Source organism: Mus caroli, unplaced genomic scaffold (assembly GCF_978045245.1).
Source record: "Mus caroli unplaced genomic scaffold, Mus_caroli_1 scaffold_11, whole genome shotgun sequence".
NCBI classification, from domain to species: domain Eukaryota; kingdom Metazoa; phylum Chordata; class Mammalia; order Rodentia; family Muridae; genus Mus; species Mus caroli.
In genome coordinates, this window is record NW_028227266.1 from 84,363,709 (window position 1) to 84,382,053 (window position 18,345).

Consider the following 18,345-nt stretch of genomic DNA (forward strand, 5'->3'; position numbering starts at 1 on the left):
CACATAAAACCAGAGACACTGAAGTTAATCGAGGAGTAACTGGGGAAAGGCCTCGAAGATATGGGCACAGGGGAAAACTTCCTAAACAGAACAGCAATGGCTTGTGCTATAAGATTAAGAATTGACTAATGGGACCTCATAAAATTGCAAAGTTTCTGTAAGGCAAAAGACACTGTCAATAAGACAAAAATACCACCAACAGATTGGGAAATGATTTTTACCAATCCTAAATCTGATAGGGGACTATTATCCAGTATGTACAAAGAGCTCAAGAAGCTGAACTCCATAAATTCAAATAACCCCATTAAAAAATGGGGTACAGAGCTAAACAAAGAATTCTCAATTGGGGAATACTGAATGGCTGAGACGCACCTGAAAAAAAATTTCAACATCCTTAATCATCAGGGAAATGCAAATCAAAACAACTCTGAGATTCCATCTCACACCAGTCAGAATGGCTAAGATCAAAAATTCAGGTGACAGCAGATGCTGGCAAGGAACACTCCTCCATTGCTGGTGGGATTGCAAGCTTGTACAACCACTCTGGAAATCAGTCTGGCGGTTCCTCAGAAAATTGGACATAGTACTACCGGAGGATCCTGCAATACCTCTCCTGGGCATATACCCAGAAGATGTTCCAACTTGTAATAAGGACATATGCTCAACTATGTTCATAGCAGTCTTATTTATAATAGCCAGAAGCTGGAAAGAACCCAGATGCCCCTCAACAGAGGAATGGATACAGGGAATGTAGTACATTTACACAATGGAGTACTACTCAGCTATTAAAAACAATGAATTTATGAAATTCTTGGGCAAATGGATGTATTTGGAGAATATCATCCTTAGTGAGGTAACCTAATCACAAAAGAAGTTATTAGATATGCACTCACTCATAAGTGGATATTAGCCCAGAATCTTAGAATACCCAAGATACAATTTGCAAAACACAAAAAAATCAAGAAGAAGGAAGACCAACGTGTGGATACTTCATTCCTCCCTAGAATAGGGAGCAAAATACCCATGGAAGGAGTTACAGAGACAAAGTTTGGAGCTAAGATGAAAGGATGAACCATCCAGAGACTACCCCACCAGGTGATCCATCCCATAATCAGCCACAAAACCCAGACACTATTGCATATGCCAGCAAGATTTTTCTGAAAGGACCCTGATTAAGCTATCTCGTGTGAGGCTATGCCAGTGCCTGGCAAATACAGAAGTGGATGCTCACAGTCATCTATAGGATGGAACATTAGGGCCCCCAGTGGAGAAGCTAGAGAAAGCACCCAAGGAGCTGAAGGGGTCTGCAACCCTATAGGTGGAACAACAATATGAACTAATCAGTACCCCCAGAGCTGGTGTCTCTAGCTGCATATGTATCAGAAGATGGCCTAGTAGGCCATCACTGGGAAGAGAGGCCCCTTGTTCTTGCAAACTTTATATGTCCCAGTACAGGGGAATGGCAGGGCCAAGAAGTGGGAGTGGGTGGGTAGGGGAGCAGGGCAGGGGGGAGGGTATTGGGGACTTTCAGGATAGCATTTGAAATGTAAAAATGAAAATATCTAATTAAAAAAATAATTTGGCCAGAATATATGTATATAGAACACAAAATATGTTTTTAAATTTATTTTTATTTTTTACTTCTTTTGCGGCGAGGTCAGAATTGGGGAAGGTGCAGACATGGAAGGACTGGAAGGGGGTTGTAATAAGGGTGCATGATGTGAGACTCCCAGAGAAGCAATGAAAATGTTTTCGAAAGTTGACGTTTTGAAGGGAATAAGCTACTTGCCTAAACTCACAGAGTTAGTGCCAATCAAACTTGAGTTTGCAATTCTAAACACATGGTTTTCATCATAAATTACAGCCCACTATGTTGTTATGTCATATCATTCACAGGTACAGATACATAGATGGTAGATAGATAGGTAGGTAGATAGATAGATAGATAGTTAGATAGATAGATAGATAGATAGATAGATAGATAGATAGATAGATAGATAGATAGATAGATAATCTAGATACAGGGAAATAAATATATGGTTCATGATGTTATAGATAGATAGATATTATATACATATTCATGCAAGAAGTTTTCTGTAACCACACCCCAGTCCCAGAAATAAAGTCTCTGATACTTCCTATTTATAAATAAATGCCTAGGCCACAAGCTTTGGCTCATTATCCAATTAACTCATAGCTTAATTTACCTGTTTAGTCTACTCTCTGAGTGCCCCATAGCTTGTTACCTTTCCTCATTTTTATGCATCTGTCTCCTCAATGCTCAGGTGAATCTCTTCCCATGCCTGCCTCTAACCCAAAGTTCCTCTCTCCCTACAGGAACTCCCACTTCCTATTTCCTACCTCAGCTAATAGGCAATCAGCTTTTATTGACAGGTGATGCTTCCATACAGTACACAAGAGATTCTCTCTACAGTTTCTATTTGAACCCTTGCTTATCTTTTAATAGCTTGGTCAGATTCTATACAGGTATCTTGAGAGTGTATTGCCTTGCAAAGTTATTACACATCAAGATTCTTTAAAATGAATTATAACTCTGCTGAAACTCAGTGGTGTCTTATCTGACTTTCCTTTAGGTACAGATTTCTTTTGGATCTTGAAGGTTTCTTCCCATAGGTCCTTGTGTTAAAAGTTTGGCCCCTGTGTTGCTCTATTGAAATACAGTAACACCTTTGTGAGATGAGAACAAGCAGAAGCACACCCTTGAAGGGAATTCTTCTATCATAGCTCCTTTGCCTCTCTTCCATTTCTTGGCAATAAAGTGATTGGTTTTGTTTCACCATGAGCCTGCCCCCCAATATTCTGCCTTGACAAAAGCCCACAGCTATCAGACGGACTAGTCTAAACATCTAAAACCATGAGTCAAATTGAAACTTTTCCTTTTGTAAGTCATGTTAGTTATTGCTAAACATGACCCAGAACAGAGCAAAACATGTGTTTGCAGTTTTTTTTTTAATGAAACAGATAAAGGAAGGTAGAGATAGCTCAGTAAGTAAATGATTTGCTGCAAACATGTTAAGAGCCAGAGACCCAACCTCCAGTATCCCCTTAAATGTTGACTGAGCAGGGCGACCTTTATGTAACCCCATGGAATGTAGAGGCAAGGCATCCCTGGAGTAAAGTAACTAGCCAGTCTATCTGAATTGGCCTCCTCTGAACTCATATGTTAGTATATAAAGCAGAGAGCAATAAAAAAAAAGCACCTTTCCGTGAGTTCATGCACTTACCAGGACTGTTGTGTCTAGAAGATACTGTTTCCTTAGAGTCATCAACCACCTTTGGCTCTTGAAATTTTCCTGCCTCCTTTTCCACATAGATTCTTAAGCCTTGATAGGAGGAGTTGGACAAAGACATCCCATTAAGGATTGAATGCTCCCTGTAGTCTATCGCTCTCTGTATGTCTTTATGTTAATTACCATCCATGGGAAGAAGAAGCTTTTCTGATTCTTGAGATTTCATGATTACAGTTTCTCTATCATATATAGAAGACTGTATGTATCTGAGGGTTTCTTTTTGCGGTAGATTGAGACTATTATAGAAGTCCAAAAATGGTCAAAATTCAGAAACCTAGTGACCTTCAGGAGCTGAACTCTATCTGTTACATCTACACTACAACCCCCACACTTAAGACTCAGGGAACATCCCACTTGTAATAAGGACACATGCTCCACTATGTTCATAGCAGCCTTATTTATAATATCCAGAAGCTGGAAAGAGTCCAGATGTCCCTCAACAGAAGAATGGGTACAGAAAATGTGGTACATTTACACAATGGAGTACTACGCAGCTATTAAAAACAATAAATCTATGAAATTCTTAGACAAATGGGTGGATCTGGAGGATATCAGCCTTAGTGAGGAAACCCAATCACAAAAGAACACACATGATATGCACTCACTGATAAGTGGATATTAGCCCAGAAGCTCAGAATACCCAATATACAATTTGCAAAATACATGAAACTCAAGAAAAAGGAAGACCAAAGTGTGCATACTTTAATCCTTCTTAGAAGGGTGAACAAAATACCCATGGAAGAAGTTATAGAGACAAAATTCTGAGCAGAGACTGAAGAAACGACCATACAGAGACTGCCCCACCTGGGGATACATCACATAAACAACCACCAAACCCAGACACTATTGCAGATGCCAACAAGAGCTTGCTGACAGGAACCTGATATAGCTGTCTCCTGAGAGGCTCTGCCAGTGCCTGACAAATACAGAAGTGGATGCTCACAGTCATCTATTGGACAGAGCACAGGGTCTCCAATGAAGGAGCTAGAGAAAGGACCCAAGGAGCTGAAGGGGCTTGCAGGCCCCTAGGAGGAACAACAATATGAACTAATAAGTACCCCCAGAGCTCCCTGGGACTAAAGCACCAATCAAAGAAAACACATGGTGGGACTCTTGGCTCTAGCTGCATATGTAGCAGAGGATGGCCTCGATCATCAATGGAAGGAGAGGCCCTTGGTCCTGTGAAGGTTCTTTGCACCAGTATAGGGGATGCCTGGGCCAGGAAGCAGGAGTGTGAAGGTTGGGAAGTAGGGGCAGGAGGGAGGGGAAACCAGGAAAGGGGATAACATTTAAAATGTAAGTAAAGAAAATATCTAATAAAAAATCATGAATTAAAAAAAAAAAGACTCAGGGAACATGAAGGAAGGCAGGGAGGAAAACTTGCAGTCACTAGAGGAAGATATATCTTAGTCGCACGTAGCATGCATTCACTTCATTGCTCTCTGATCCTGAGAATGGCTGTGTGTGACCATCTCCCCCACATTCCTACTGTGATGACTACCCCGCTATGTCAGACTTGAACCTTAAACTCTGAGCTTAAGAAAGCTCTTTCTAACTTACATTGCCCTTGTCAGAATATTTTATGAGCACCACAGAAAAGAAACTGAGAAACATAGAACACTAGTACTTAAACAGTAGAGGCAAGGGATATTGCAAGTTCAGGGCCAACCTGGACTACATAGCAAAACTCTGTATTGAGAGAGAGAGAGAGAGAAAGGAGAGAGAGAGAGAGAGAGAGAGAGAGAGAGAGAGAGAGAGAGAGAGAGAGAGAGAGAGAGAGAAAGAGAGAGAGAGAGAGGGAGAGAGAGAGAGAGAGAGAGAGAAATAGAGAATTTGTTTACAGGGCATCCTTATTGTTAAATATAATAAAAGGAGTAATGATTAGACTTAACAGTTGGTTCAGGAAGTGGGGACCCATGAGCTCCTTCTGAAGGCAATGATTATTAGGAAAGGAATGGTTTTGAGGGTATCACTGGGCCTTGATGTCAGAGAAAGAGAATTAAACAGAAACAGAGCAGTATATGGAAATACAAACATGGGAGAGGGCTTGAAAAAAGGAGGGCAATTTCTGATAAGTTCTTTATACTTTACATATAAAATAAAACTTTTTAAGTATGTGAATAAGTTTCGAATCAAAGGACATGAAGAAGCCAGGTGTCAAAACTTGTGAGCTGTCAAGTCACACCACAGACTGCTTCTTAATTCTCTGTCCCAGAGAGAGCTTCATGGAAACATAGCCTGATTCAAGGTCTGGGATCTGGCCTAGAAGTGCAGCCCTGTGTTCTAAAACCTAGACACTAGCAACCAACATTTAGCCTTCTGTAAAGTCTAGGAACGCTTCTGCCTCCTGCAACCTTTTCTTTCTCGGTGTCTATGATTGCTTTGTATCGGCAAGCAGGTTTCCTTGGCTTTTATCTCCCGTTAAACACATAACACTTAGTGCTGCCTGGTGTCTGTCTTCCTTTTATGGCCACTTTTGACAACACTACAGGCTTTCTCAGGAGTCTCCAGTGGCTTCTCTCAGAACTGAAACTCCACTCATTAATCTGACTCTCCAGGCTGGACTCTCTTCCCAGCTTCTACACTGCTACCACAAATGCCCCCACTGCATTTCAGTCCTTTCGGGCAAATCCATTTAACTAGTCTCTTTTAGAAATGTGATTCAGCTCCCACATTCTTTGTCTGTTCACCTTGTCTACAATCAACCAAGCGTTGCCTTTTCTATCCAGAACCAGTCCCTGAAACAGCCTGCCAACTCACATAAATAGAGCTTATTCCTTTGCGCCTAACTCTTTCCTGTCCATCTTCTGTATGAATCTCACAATTATGCTCCTTCAACCAACAAAAGAACAGATAAGTGTACCTATGTGACTACAACTGTAGCTTTACTTCCTAAATCCTCTCCCAACTGCTCTCTCACAGTAGCCCACTCATGCACCACACATACTTGCAATCTCTGTTTCAGTCACTATGAACATCTTACTGTTGTTACCTTCTGCTTAGACACCATTTGTAATAACTGTATCTGAATAGGTTGCTCTGTCTCACAGATGCCTAGTCTGGCTCAATATGCTGACTTCATATTTGTCATTCCAAATCCAATCCAAAGGTTATCTCTTCTGGGAAACATATTCTGACTTATTGAAACAACTATAAGCATCGTTCTATGCACTGAGGAGTGGTTAAAAATAGTATGGCTCATCAGATACCACACACACCAGGTCCTGCTGGGAGATGAAGGTGCCATGGTTGGAAAGATAAAACTCTCTTTTCTCTGTGGGATGCATATCCTGACAAAAGCAACTCAGTGGGGAAGATGGAGCTACACTGCTGGAAAAGATGCTGCGTTCTGCAGAGATGCCCAGCATAACCAGTGGGATACGATAGATTTTTTTATATATATATATCTATGAAATGCTCCATGTTTCTGTAGTTCAGTGGGATAGCCAATAGACGCTAATGTTTATATTAAACATCATAATAGCCAATGGAACTGAGAAGTTAAATTTTTTAGACTGTTTTATTTAAGCCAATTTACATTGAAACAAATAGTGTCAACTATGTAGGACTCTGCCATTCTAGGTCTTAGGAAAGTTTACTTAAAGACAGTGAGGTGAATTATTGGACCTGAAAGATGGTGAAGAAATACAAAACATTATGAAGGTCTAGCTCCACAATTTCACTTTCTTCTGATAGTCACGCATCTCCCCAGCTCTCTCAAGCTTAAACATGTCCAAGGGGCTACAGAGATGGCTTAGTGGTTAACCCTCCTTCTAAAAAACCAGGTTCAATTCCTACCACACACATGGTGGCTCAGAACCATCTGTAACTCCAGTTCCAGGAGATTCAATGCTCTGTCTTCTTGCTGTATTTCTACTAAGTACACATGTGATACACCGATATACATGCATACAAACAAAAAACTAAAATGAAAATCATTTTAATGCTAAATGATGACTAAGACAATGAGTATTCAACACATGGTCATAATTATTACTGTTGTCATTATATTTTTTAGATTGACAGCCTCTTTGTGAGATTTATTAAAGCATCTTCGCACTGTGCCCTTCAATATTTACTAATTTTATGTGGAAAATATAGGAACTGTTGAAAATTCTTCTCTATTTTGCAGGCAACATTACTCACCCAGAATCACCTACACCCAGAACGCCCTATATTTTAAAGAAATTACAGATTACAATGAGCACCTAAGCCTCCAGTGATAGTTATCTCAACATTCTGAATATGAATAGTACAGCTTCCAAATTTAAACCACAGAGTTTAATATTCTCACGTAGGCAGACCTACATCCTACGTATCACATCTTCCTTAGTTAGTTTTCAGTCACTTTTGGAAAGATTCTTGACTCTTACATCAAATGTCACTTTACCTCAAGCATAACTTCACATCACCATCTCAGGGAAGTCCTTCTCATCCCTTCTTAGACAGCTTCGTCTTATTGCAACAGGCTTTTGTATGACACGGAGGAAGAGATATGAGCAAAGAAAATATTTAGTTGCAATATTTGCTCATCAATACACATCGAGCATGGAACATTGACTGTCAACCTCCTGTTCTGATATCAGAGGTCAAATCCCTGAAAGGATCTGAAAGGGCCAGCAAGAAGAGTGGCTTGCCAATCTGAGCAAAGGACCACACAATTCTCCCAACCACAAGACAGGCTTTACTTTATGTTCAAGATAGTGGTTGTCCAAATAATGCCATAAAATGTAAGAAACCACAAATATATGACAATTAACTACCCAGTGGAGTGAAGGCTCACAAAAGAGGAAAGAAGCAGAAAATAGCCAACAACAACAAAAAAAGAATAAAACAATTCCATCCTTCCAGTCACACTGGATTCTGCCAATTCTTCTCATGGAATTTTACCCTACTGACCAATGCCTACTTCAAATTCCATTTTACTTGTGTGCCATTAATAGCCTATGATTGCTGGGATCTCATCAATTCACATTTAATTTGCATATTGGAACTTAGCTATCTGTGCCTTATATAATTCATGATTATGTGTGTTTGAGTTCCATCTCCTTAACCAAGATGCCAGTTTTGTAGGACAAAAGAGTTGTCACTGTTTTGCACAGTTTTTCACAGTCTCAGTGTTCTGAATTCTTGATATTTCAGCAAGGCCATGACAACTATCTTTTGTTTATTTGTTAATACAGTAAAGGAGAGACTTTTGCCAAGCACTGAGATGAAGACAAACCAGGGGGGAAGAAGAGGAGGAGGTGCCTAAATGAAGGCTGCTAGGGTTTTTCTGGGGAGACCCATTGTACAGGAATGCCTTGCTGATGAGGAAAAGAGAGACTTTCTTGAAAATATGAATTCTGAAGTTGTTACCATTCATTGATGGATGGGGTGGAGTTTTCCCTGTCACTGCATAAGAGGCCAAGTTCTTTGAAAATGAAACTTCCATTCTAGATATTAAGAAATCATAAAACGTTTTCCCACTCCACAAGCCTCTGAAAATTACTCACCAGATAAATCACCTGACATATAGTCCCAGAATGTTCGAAATGAGAGGAGTCTTGGCTGGAGAAATTACTCACCCATCAAAAACTCAGACTGCTCTTGGGGAGACTCTGAGTTTGGTTCTAAAAACCCACAGAGTTGGCTAACAAACACTTGCAACTCCAGCTCCAGGGGACCCAACACCCTCTTCTGGTTTCTATAAGCAATGTACAAATGTTCAGAAACACCCAGAGAGACGTATAATTCAAATATATATACATACACACACACACACATATATATATACATACGTATATATGTATATATGTATACATGTATACATACGTATATATGTATATATGTATACATGTATACATACGTATACATACGTATATATGTATATATATATGTGTGTGTGTGTGTGTGTACGTGTACGTATATGTATATGTTTATATATGCATGCTGATAGGTAGTTTGGTAATGAAAATAAAAGCAACAACTACTTTTCCAAAGCCCCCTAGGTTTGATTCACAACACATTCTTGGTGGCTACTTATCATTCCAGTTCCACAGGCTCTGATATCTTTTTCAAGCTTCCCAGGCAGTGTGCACATGAGGTATATAGATATACATGCAGGCAAGACACCCATAGATAGAATTTAAAAATGAAGGATAAATACCTCAACAATATGGATGCCTAAAGAAGACTTGAACAATGGCAACACCAATAGTCATGCTAACATGAGAGAGGGGACATCAAATAGGGCCCACCAGAGACAAACAACTACAGGAAGCTAATGACTTCTGAGAAAGGAGAAATTAGCCTTTCCCAGGGATGAGCCCCCTAATGGGTTATCCAATTTCAAGTGGCCAGCCCTGAAATTATATGCATATGAGCAACACTAAATGGACTTAACAGGTTTTATATATTTATGTACTTGTGTGTGTGTCTGTGTGTGTGTGTCTGTCTGTGTGTGTGTGTGTGTGTGTGTGTGTGTGTGTTTGTGACAGTGATACAATAAGAAAGAAAAACAGGCCATGAATGGTTGTGGTAGGGGTTGAAAGGAGAAAAGAAAATGGAGAAAATGATATAATTACATTTTACTTAATTCAATTAAATTAAAATTTAAAAATAAATATATGTATACACAGACATACACACATGTATGTATGTATGTATGTATGTATGTATGTATGTATGGATGGATGGATGGATGTAAATCAGCAAACCCTCATGCATTCTCTATTACTAGGAGACTGAGATCCAATGACAGGCAGGTTTTGTACCACATAGCAGACTAGTGGTAGAGTCAACCTTCACAGGAGCCTTGCTGGTTTCTGAACCCACTGCTCTTCCACGTCAGTTCCTGGATAAGGACAGAATTCTACAGGCTAGCCAGTGGAAGCTACCTTTCCATTCAGTCTCCTTTCCTCCACACTGATTTCCCTCTCTAGCCAGACAGGACCTGATTCTATCAACCGATGTTCTATTACTGACTACTTTCTCCTGGGTGTGCCCTACTGCCCAGTCCTGAATACCTAAACAAAGGGAAACCAATAACCTGCCTTCTCCATTCCTACTCTAGGTTCTTGTACACAAGTTGGGGGAAGTTACAATCACTGCATGAAGTTCTGCTTCTCACTTCCCCTGCCCTCGGCAACAAAGCTTCCCTTTCGCTTCCTCCTATTCTGCCCATTCCGGAACCTTCAGCAGCCCTTCCAACTCCATCGTTCTCCTGGGCTGCGTGTGGCCTCTCCTCCTGCTTTCATACCCAGTGTTCTATGGGTCGACTGAGCTACTTACGTTTCTGCAGGCCCTCCATTCTTTCATTTTCCCATCTACTTCTTCCAGTTCTTGATGTATCATCTCTCTCTCTTTCTGCTCTAGAACCTATTTCCTTGTTGTTGTTGTTGTTTCTGGATTCTCTGTGGCACAAAGACATCCTTAAATCATTCTGTGCCACTGGGAGAAAGTATTGATTCTGCAGCGTCTGCTCTGTCTCTTTCCTCCAGAACTAAGCCTCTTAGCTTATTCTTCTTGTAGTTTCCGATCGGGCCCATTATGCTTACCGTTTTCCCAACAACACACTGGAAACTCATGATTCCAAGGCCGAGGAGAAAATCTGACCTATCATAATACACAATGGTATTTTAATATTTTTAAATATTGCTCTTTATGAGAAATTTTTAAATGAGCTCACAATTTGTCATGATTGTTTTTAAGTATCCAGCCCCAGGTATTGAGTACTTTCAGAGTGTTGTACAACCGTGATCATGGTTCTTTTCCAGAATGTTCTCATTTTCACAAGTAGAAACTGCATGCCTACCTTATAACAATCCCACGGTCTCTTCTGCTTCACCCCCTAGCACCTACCCTCTATTATACTGTCTCATGATATTTGACCTACCTAAGTAACTCATATAAATGAAATCCTACCATATTTGCCCTTTCATGCCAGGCTCATTTCACTTAGCAGTACATTGTGTGTGTGTGTGTGTGTGTGTGTGTGTGTGTCTGTGTGTGTGTCTGTGTGTGTGTCTGTGTCTGTGTGTGTGAATAAGAATGTTCTCATGGAGATGTGGGGTGGAACCAAAACATCCCTCTCTACCCTGCTCTTTTTATGATTCCAATGACAAGTCAAAGTTTGATTCTACAGAAGCTCAACATTGTGAATCAATGAGTTTATCAGGTTTAATTTTAAAGGGTGACAGGTTTCTGGTATGAACATCACTGCAGAGCAGTCACACTGGAAGGTCAGTCCCCAGTGTGCATAGGACACACCCTTCCTTCGGCTCTTTTCAGTCTATGTGCTTTAGCCCCTATCTACACCCCAGAGACCACAGGCAACTCGGGCAGAATTGCATACAACTGACTAAGATTAGTGACTAGATACTCAGATTAAGGGTCCAACAATCCGCCCCAACCCCTTTTCCTATGAAGGAACTTCAATCAATAAGCTATGCCCACTGCAAAGATCTCACGCAAGTAGAAACAGTTTAGCCTGCTAGTTAAATAGTTAGAACCACATTTAAATGTAGGAAACTGAATCTAGTGCTTATGTTTTGAAGGTTATCTTTCTGGTTTAATAACATTAATCATGAAGTCAAGCTTCATGGATCAGTAAGTTTTAATTAAATGATGTGGTCAGAGATAATGAAAACTGAAGCCAAAAATGAGTTTGTTCACAGGTAGAAATCTGTGAATACTGTTCTTACAACAGTAGAAGATCATTGATAATAATATCACATAGCATGACATTTGAAACATAGGAACAGAAAACCTGGGTTTTCACATATGTGAACCACTGAATAAATATTAACTTTGGTTTCAAAAATTAGTATAAGCATATAAAGTAATTGCTCCATCATTAAAGGGAAACATAAAAACTGAGTTTAGAAATTAGTTCTACATGAATTGTAGTGGCAATCTTGCAGAAACTAATAGTGGTCTCACCAGCTCCTGCCATTCGCGTGAACAGGATGAATGTTATATTAGATAGTTGGTCAGGTGAATTTCAGAAGGTTAACATTATATTTGTCTGGATGTGTCTCAGCATCAACAGTCCGCTGTACATTCCTGGTTCAGGAAAGCTTTGTTTTGGACCTTGCTGTCCATCTCCTCCTCCTTCCTCATCAGATATAACTGTATTTCCCAAGGTTGCCATTAGTGCTTTGTTATTCCTCCAGGTTTCTGGATGCCAGCCATTCACATGAGCCTCAGCTCCACCATCCGTATGAACAGCCTTGATCTAACTAAGCCCTTACCACCACAAGTCGCTTTTAGGGATCATAAGACTAGAGAAAGAAAGCAGAAAGTAAACGAAATGTTCCAGTTGACCACAAACAAGAAGTTCATGGGCTCAGCAGCAGGGAAACATCCTTGAATTGATCTAAATTTATTAAAATGGAAGCCTTTTAAAAGTGGCTTTGTACTGAACCTTCTAAAAGTATGAATTTTTTCTTCTTAATGGGTAATTCATTTTTGATTGAAAAAAAGAACATAGAATTTTCATTTTAAATGTTTACCAGAGAAGCTTTTCATTCACTGTATTACATGCTTAATACAGGTTCAAAAAGCAGATTTTAGAGCACTTATGTCCAATAAGCAAGATGCATTTTATGAATCAAAACACAACTATGCAAGATCTCAAGAGCCCCAAGTGATGGGAGGTATTAGAGTTAGAGGCATCCTTTCAACTATTCTTCTTCAAGGTAAATCTAGAGCTAGTTTGTAGAATAGAACATAAATAGAGACAAGAGAAACAGAAGTCCAAAGAGATTGTCAGAAAAGCTAACAAGCCTCTATTTTCAAGACCTTCAGGCCCACAGTGTGTAACATCTCTGTGTTCTCTATACTGCTTAGGCAACTTCTTTCTCTCTGTAGAGTGTGTCATGCTGTCCTACCTGCACTCTCTTCTTGATTTATTGCCACCTCTATATCTCTGAATCTGTTCATGAGGAATACAAGGTTCCAGCTTGCCCCAGTTTTCATCTTTCTGTTACACTTAACAGCCAAAGCTGGCAGTGTAAGTGAAGGGCCAAAAAGGGCTGTAGAAGTGGCTCAGCATGTAAAGTGCTTCCTATGAAGGTATGAGGATTTGTAAGCACTAGCTTTAAATTGCTAGAACACATCTAAACTGGACATATAGTTCACATGTATAATCCAAGCATCCCTATTGTTTAGTGGGAGGTGGAGACAGGTGAACCCCCAAAAGCTTGCATGCAAAGTAGCCTGCCATAATAGTGCTGAAAAACAATGTACTTTTTTTAATCAAACAAGGTATCAGAGAAGGACCTACATCCAAGAGTGTCCTCTGCTTTCATAATGCTTATGCACATATCCCTAAACACACACACACACACGCACTTACAAGCACACAAAAATTTAAAAATAAAATAAAAAATGGACCACAGCAGGAGTGCAGACACTGTTTAAGTATAAGGAACAAAAACTTGTGACATCCATTAAGAGATACTGAGAATGAGTACTCCCAGGGTAAGACCAAAACTATACTGCAATGTCATGGAAAGTTAGATTTTAAAATGTTAGATTAAAAAAATGCACAAACCAGTTGACTATAGAAATGAATAAAGAGATATAGGCACTTGGAGATTATGATGTCTTCATTTTGTGTACACTTCATCTTCTCTAATAGTTGTACTGCAGTATGCATTTCCCAAATGCATGATGGGAATCTTATTCTAAGTATACCCAGTCACATGAAACTGAATAATTAATTGTTTCTTGTATTAGTAAATGAAGTAATGAATGTGAATGGCTACTCTTCTATATCTCCCTCCAGATACAATATTTTTAATTATGACATAATAGGGAAGTAAAAAATGAGCAGTAAAGAAATCGAAGCAATCAAGGCAGACTGAAATTGTCTAATAGGAAACTGAGAAATAAACTCGTTTTCTATAAGTTATCAGAGGGGTTGGTTTATATAAATCATGGTTGATCTCGGCTTCCTTTAGCCTCGCCATGTGTGTGTGTGTGTGTGTGTGTGTGTGTGTGTGTGTGTGTGTGTCTGTGTCTGTGTGTGTGTCTGTGTGTGTGTCTGTGTGTGTCTGTGATGTGTCTGTGTGTGTCTGTGTGTGAAAGAGAGATCTGATTCCCCTCCCCTGTAGACTATAAAGAAAGAACAACTGAAGAAATAATAAAATGGGGGCACAGCTCAAGGAACAACATGCAAAGAGGATCAGAGGACATTGCACAAATCAGAAGACATGGCAAAGACTAAGTTCTCACAAAGGAAAAGTCATAGTTCTCATTACTGACAGAAAAATTAAAAAGAGCCTTGTTGTTATATTATAGCCAATAGGTCATCTTTAAAGCATAAATCTTGGGCTACATCTAGAGAAATTCTGAGCTGTAGAATTGAGTTGACCAAGACCTCTGAAGAAATAAAAGCAAGAGAAACTGCAATATTAGGGTTCTGTGGTCAAGAAGAGTACCACAAGTTATGAAGGCTACCTGGAAAGTCCACTTAAGAGACCAAATCCAGAGTTATTAGCCATATAGGTCCCAGGGGATGACCATTCTATTTCATTGTTGACATCTTCTGACCATCAGATGAGGGTTGGTTACACACATTGAAGAAAAGATTTACAGAAAGAAGTCAATGAGAGAACCTCAATGTTGATAAACAAACAAAGAAAAAGTATTTCTTATAAATTGATTTACATAATGATTTTTATAGGACTAACAGTGCCTGTTAAGTGGAAGTCTTAGGACATCAGGATACAGCATTCAACCAGACTGCATAGTTTACCCTCAGTAAGTAACCTTTGCTAGATCAACAGAAGAGAGAGAAGGAGAGAAATGGGAGAACTCTCTCAGGGAGTATCTTTGAACAAGTCATAATGTCTTCATTAAATTTCTTTAAAAGTGTTGAACTTAGTGAAAGGACAAACACTCACCACACACTCACAGCAGGAAGTACTGAGCTCTGAATGGGCTTCAAGTCTCTCGCTTACTTTATAAGAGGTTGTTAAAGGCATGTTGATTGCATATTAACTTGAGCAAAGTCATAAAGGACAGTTAGGAAAGTGGTTTCATCCTCATGAAAATGTCCCCAGACCCTTGTAAAACAGGAACTAGAAAAGCTCAATAGTAGATGAAGTGTCATTCTGTTTATTATTCGTCTTGTGACTCTTCAGAGAAAAGTGATGCTTGTCATTCAAACAATGCACCACTCTACACAAAGGAAGAGTTCAGAAATAAACTTTTAGCCAAGTTGGTAAAAATAAGAGAAAATTTTTTTAAAGAAGCCTGGAGGTGACAATGACCATGGGATTAAGGACAAGACTGATACAATTTGATGATGCTTTTCTCAAGATTGCCATCTTCCAGAAATTTCTAAAGTCTAAATGTTGTTTATCTTGAATAATTCTCTCGTCCTAGAGTCTAGAAGTATTTGTGCAATGTGCAACTCTGGTGGATAACTTCCAGACATCTAGCCCACAATTCAATGCTGATAGACCTAAGAAAAATGGTGCAAAAATAATCAGTGGTAACTTAGAAAACACGTCAACAGGCTTAATCTTCACCGGGTCTCAGATTAAGGAGTACAGAAACTTAATCCTGCTTATCGTCTTGGCACTCCCTGTGGATCACAACTGGATCAGTTTTGAATTGTGAGTGCTTATCTAATGTTTTAACAATATAGTTCAGTATAAGATTAACAAAACACTGATCCCTGAGTGCCTACCCTCTACCTTGCATCCCTGTATATCTAACAAAGGTGTAACAGAAAAAGGTCATCTTTAAAGCATAAATCTTAGGCTACATCTAGAGAAGTACTGAGCTGTAGAATAATGTTAACCTTGACCTCTGAAGAAAGGAAAGGAAGAGAGACTACAGGGTTAGGGTTCTGTGGTTAAGAAGAAAACAACAGGTTATGAAGGCTACCTGAGAAATGCACTTAAGAGACCCAGTCCAGAGTAATTAGCCCTGCAGTCCTCAGAGGATGGCAGAGCATTCTCTGGACTCCACATTTTCAATGGCTCTGTCTATTCCTTACCATGGGATATAATCCATGCCATATTCTCATAATTTTGCTCTGCTCCTGAGGTCTCTCATGACGACTACTTCCAAAGCACCTATTTTGAAATCTGCTGGGATCCCCAGCTTCACTGAAAGGCCTTTATTCCTGCCTTATCCTTCAGAGATTGCTTGAAAGGATCCCTGAGCCTGCATCTAGCCCAGTGCCTGGTTATATATTATGTAGTTAGATTGCCAACACTTGGCATAACATTTGTTGTGAAGCAGATGCCTAATAAATATTCGCCAAACTGAACTGAAACATGATGAGCTCTCAGTTCCCTGACACCAACACCAAGTGTGGGAGTTCCTGACCCTATTCAGTTACGGCTCCATTGCCAGGCAGAATACCATCCCACACAAGACTCTAGCATGGCTCCTAACCCACCTATACCTGTATATTTACAGGTAACACACTAGCCTGGCCAAGAATTTCCAAACTAAGACAAGCATACCTTTTACAGGTTCCTTAATATTACCAAGGAATCTATTTTTAACTTGATTTTCTCAGTCAAAACAATATGATTCTCTTAAAACCACTAAATCCCTGGTGTGTTAACATAATTAACATACATGGAGTTTATTTTCTCTTTTGGATATATATTACATCATGTACAACTTATATGTTGGTATTGACCTGCATTCTGCCATCTTCTAGAGCTATCTAATCAAACTGTAATGGATCCTTCTAGAACTTTCTGAAATTTTATCATGCATTCACCAACTTTCATCTCTTAGCATGGGATATTTAAATAAATATCCAATTGCTGAACTTCATGTCAAGTAAACGTTTTGGCAGAAAGCATGTGGGATGAAAGCAGCCACCCATTCCATGAGTAGAGTCTGTTTGGGAAGATTGGATCAGTTCATAAGTTCCTAAGTCAGAACTTACCAAATGTCTTTGTATTGAGGGGATTTATTGTGATGACTTACAGTCTGTAGGCTAAACTCCCCAACGATGGGCAGCTGTTGATGGGAAGTCCAAGAGTCTTAGTAGTTGCTCAGTCTTACAAGACTAGTTCTTTCAGCTAGTAGAAGTAGGTTCCAACAGATGTGCTGGCAAGTAACTGCAAGAAGAGTAAATCTTCCTTCTTTCAATGTCCTTATGTAGGCCTCCAGCAGAAGGTGTGGCCCAGATTAAACACTTGGATCTGGGACTTATTTTGTCCTGACTAACCTTGAGCTCAAAGATTTCCTTGCCTCAGTGTCCTGGAATTAAAGTTGTGTACTACCTTGATTGGACCTAAGCTTTTCCTGGCCACTATGCCTCAAGATCTCTATGCCAAGAACCAGGTCAGAAACTTGTGTCTTCCAGCCTCAAGGTCTGTATCACAGGTGAACCCTCCAATTCTGGATTGTGGTTCCTTCCAGATATAGTCAAGTTGACAAGTAGGAATCGCCATTACAGTTCACAATGTGAAAATGTTAAGAGGGCATTACCATTGAATGTTCACATGAGTGTGGGACTAGAGTATAACTTGTGCTTTCGTCTTCTCTGTCAAGAACAATCTTGAGCTTGGAAAGGTCAGGAGAAATAATTGTAAGACAAAACCAAAGCTCAGGGTAAGCACAGAGATTGGAAGAACGACTCAGGAAAAGAAAAACCTTTAGGTCTCACAGTCTAGAAAGAAGAAATGTAAATATTTGGGGGGTGAAAAAAGAGTTCTTTGAAACGATCTCTGAGAAGCCAGAAAATACAAAAAATAAGCCACTGTGTTTCCCATTTCCCAAAAGACCAGAGACAAATTCTTTGAATTCTAAGGCAGAAGATTTGATGTGCTTTGGGCAAGATTATCAACTGAATTTTATATCTATAAATTGACTGGTGGTCTATGAAAAGAAAGTTGTTTGTAATAAGAAATAAATCGAGGGAAGCAGAAACCGGCCTGAGTAGGACCACAGGCCTCATCCGGCCGGAACAGCGCCGGGGTAGCGGGAGCGCAGGGTTGCCTGACACCCGCCAGCTACCCACGACCCCCGCCACAGGATTTTGGGACTGCTGGTGAGTGGAACACAGCTT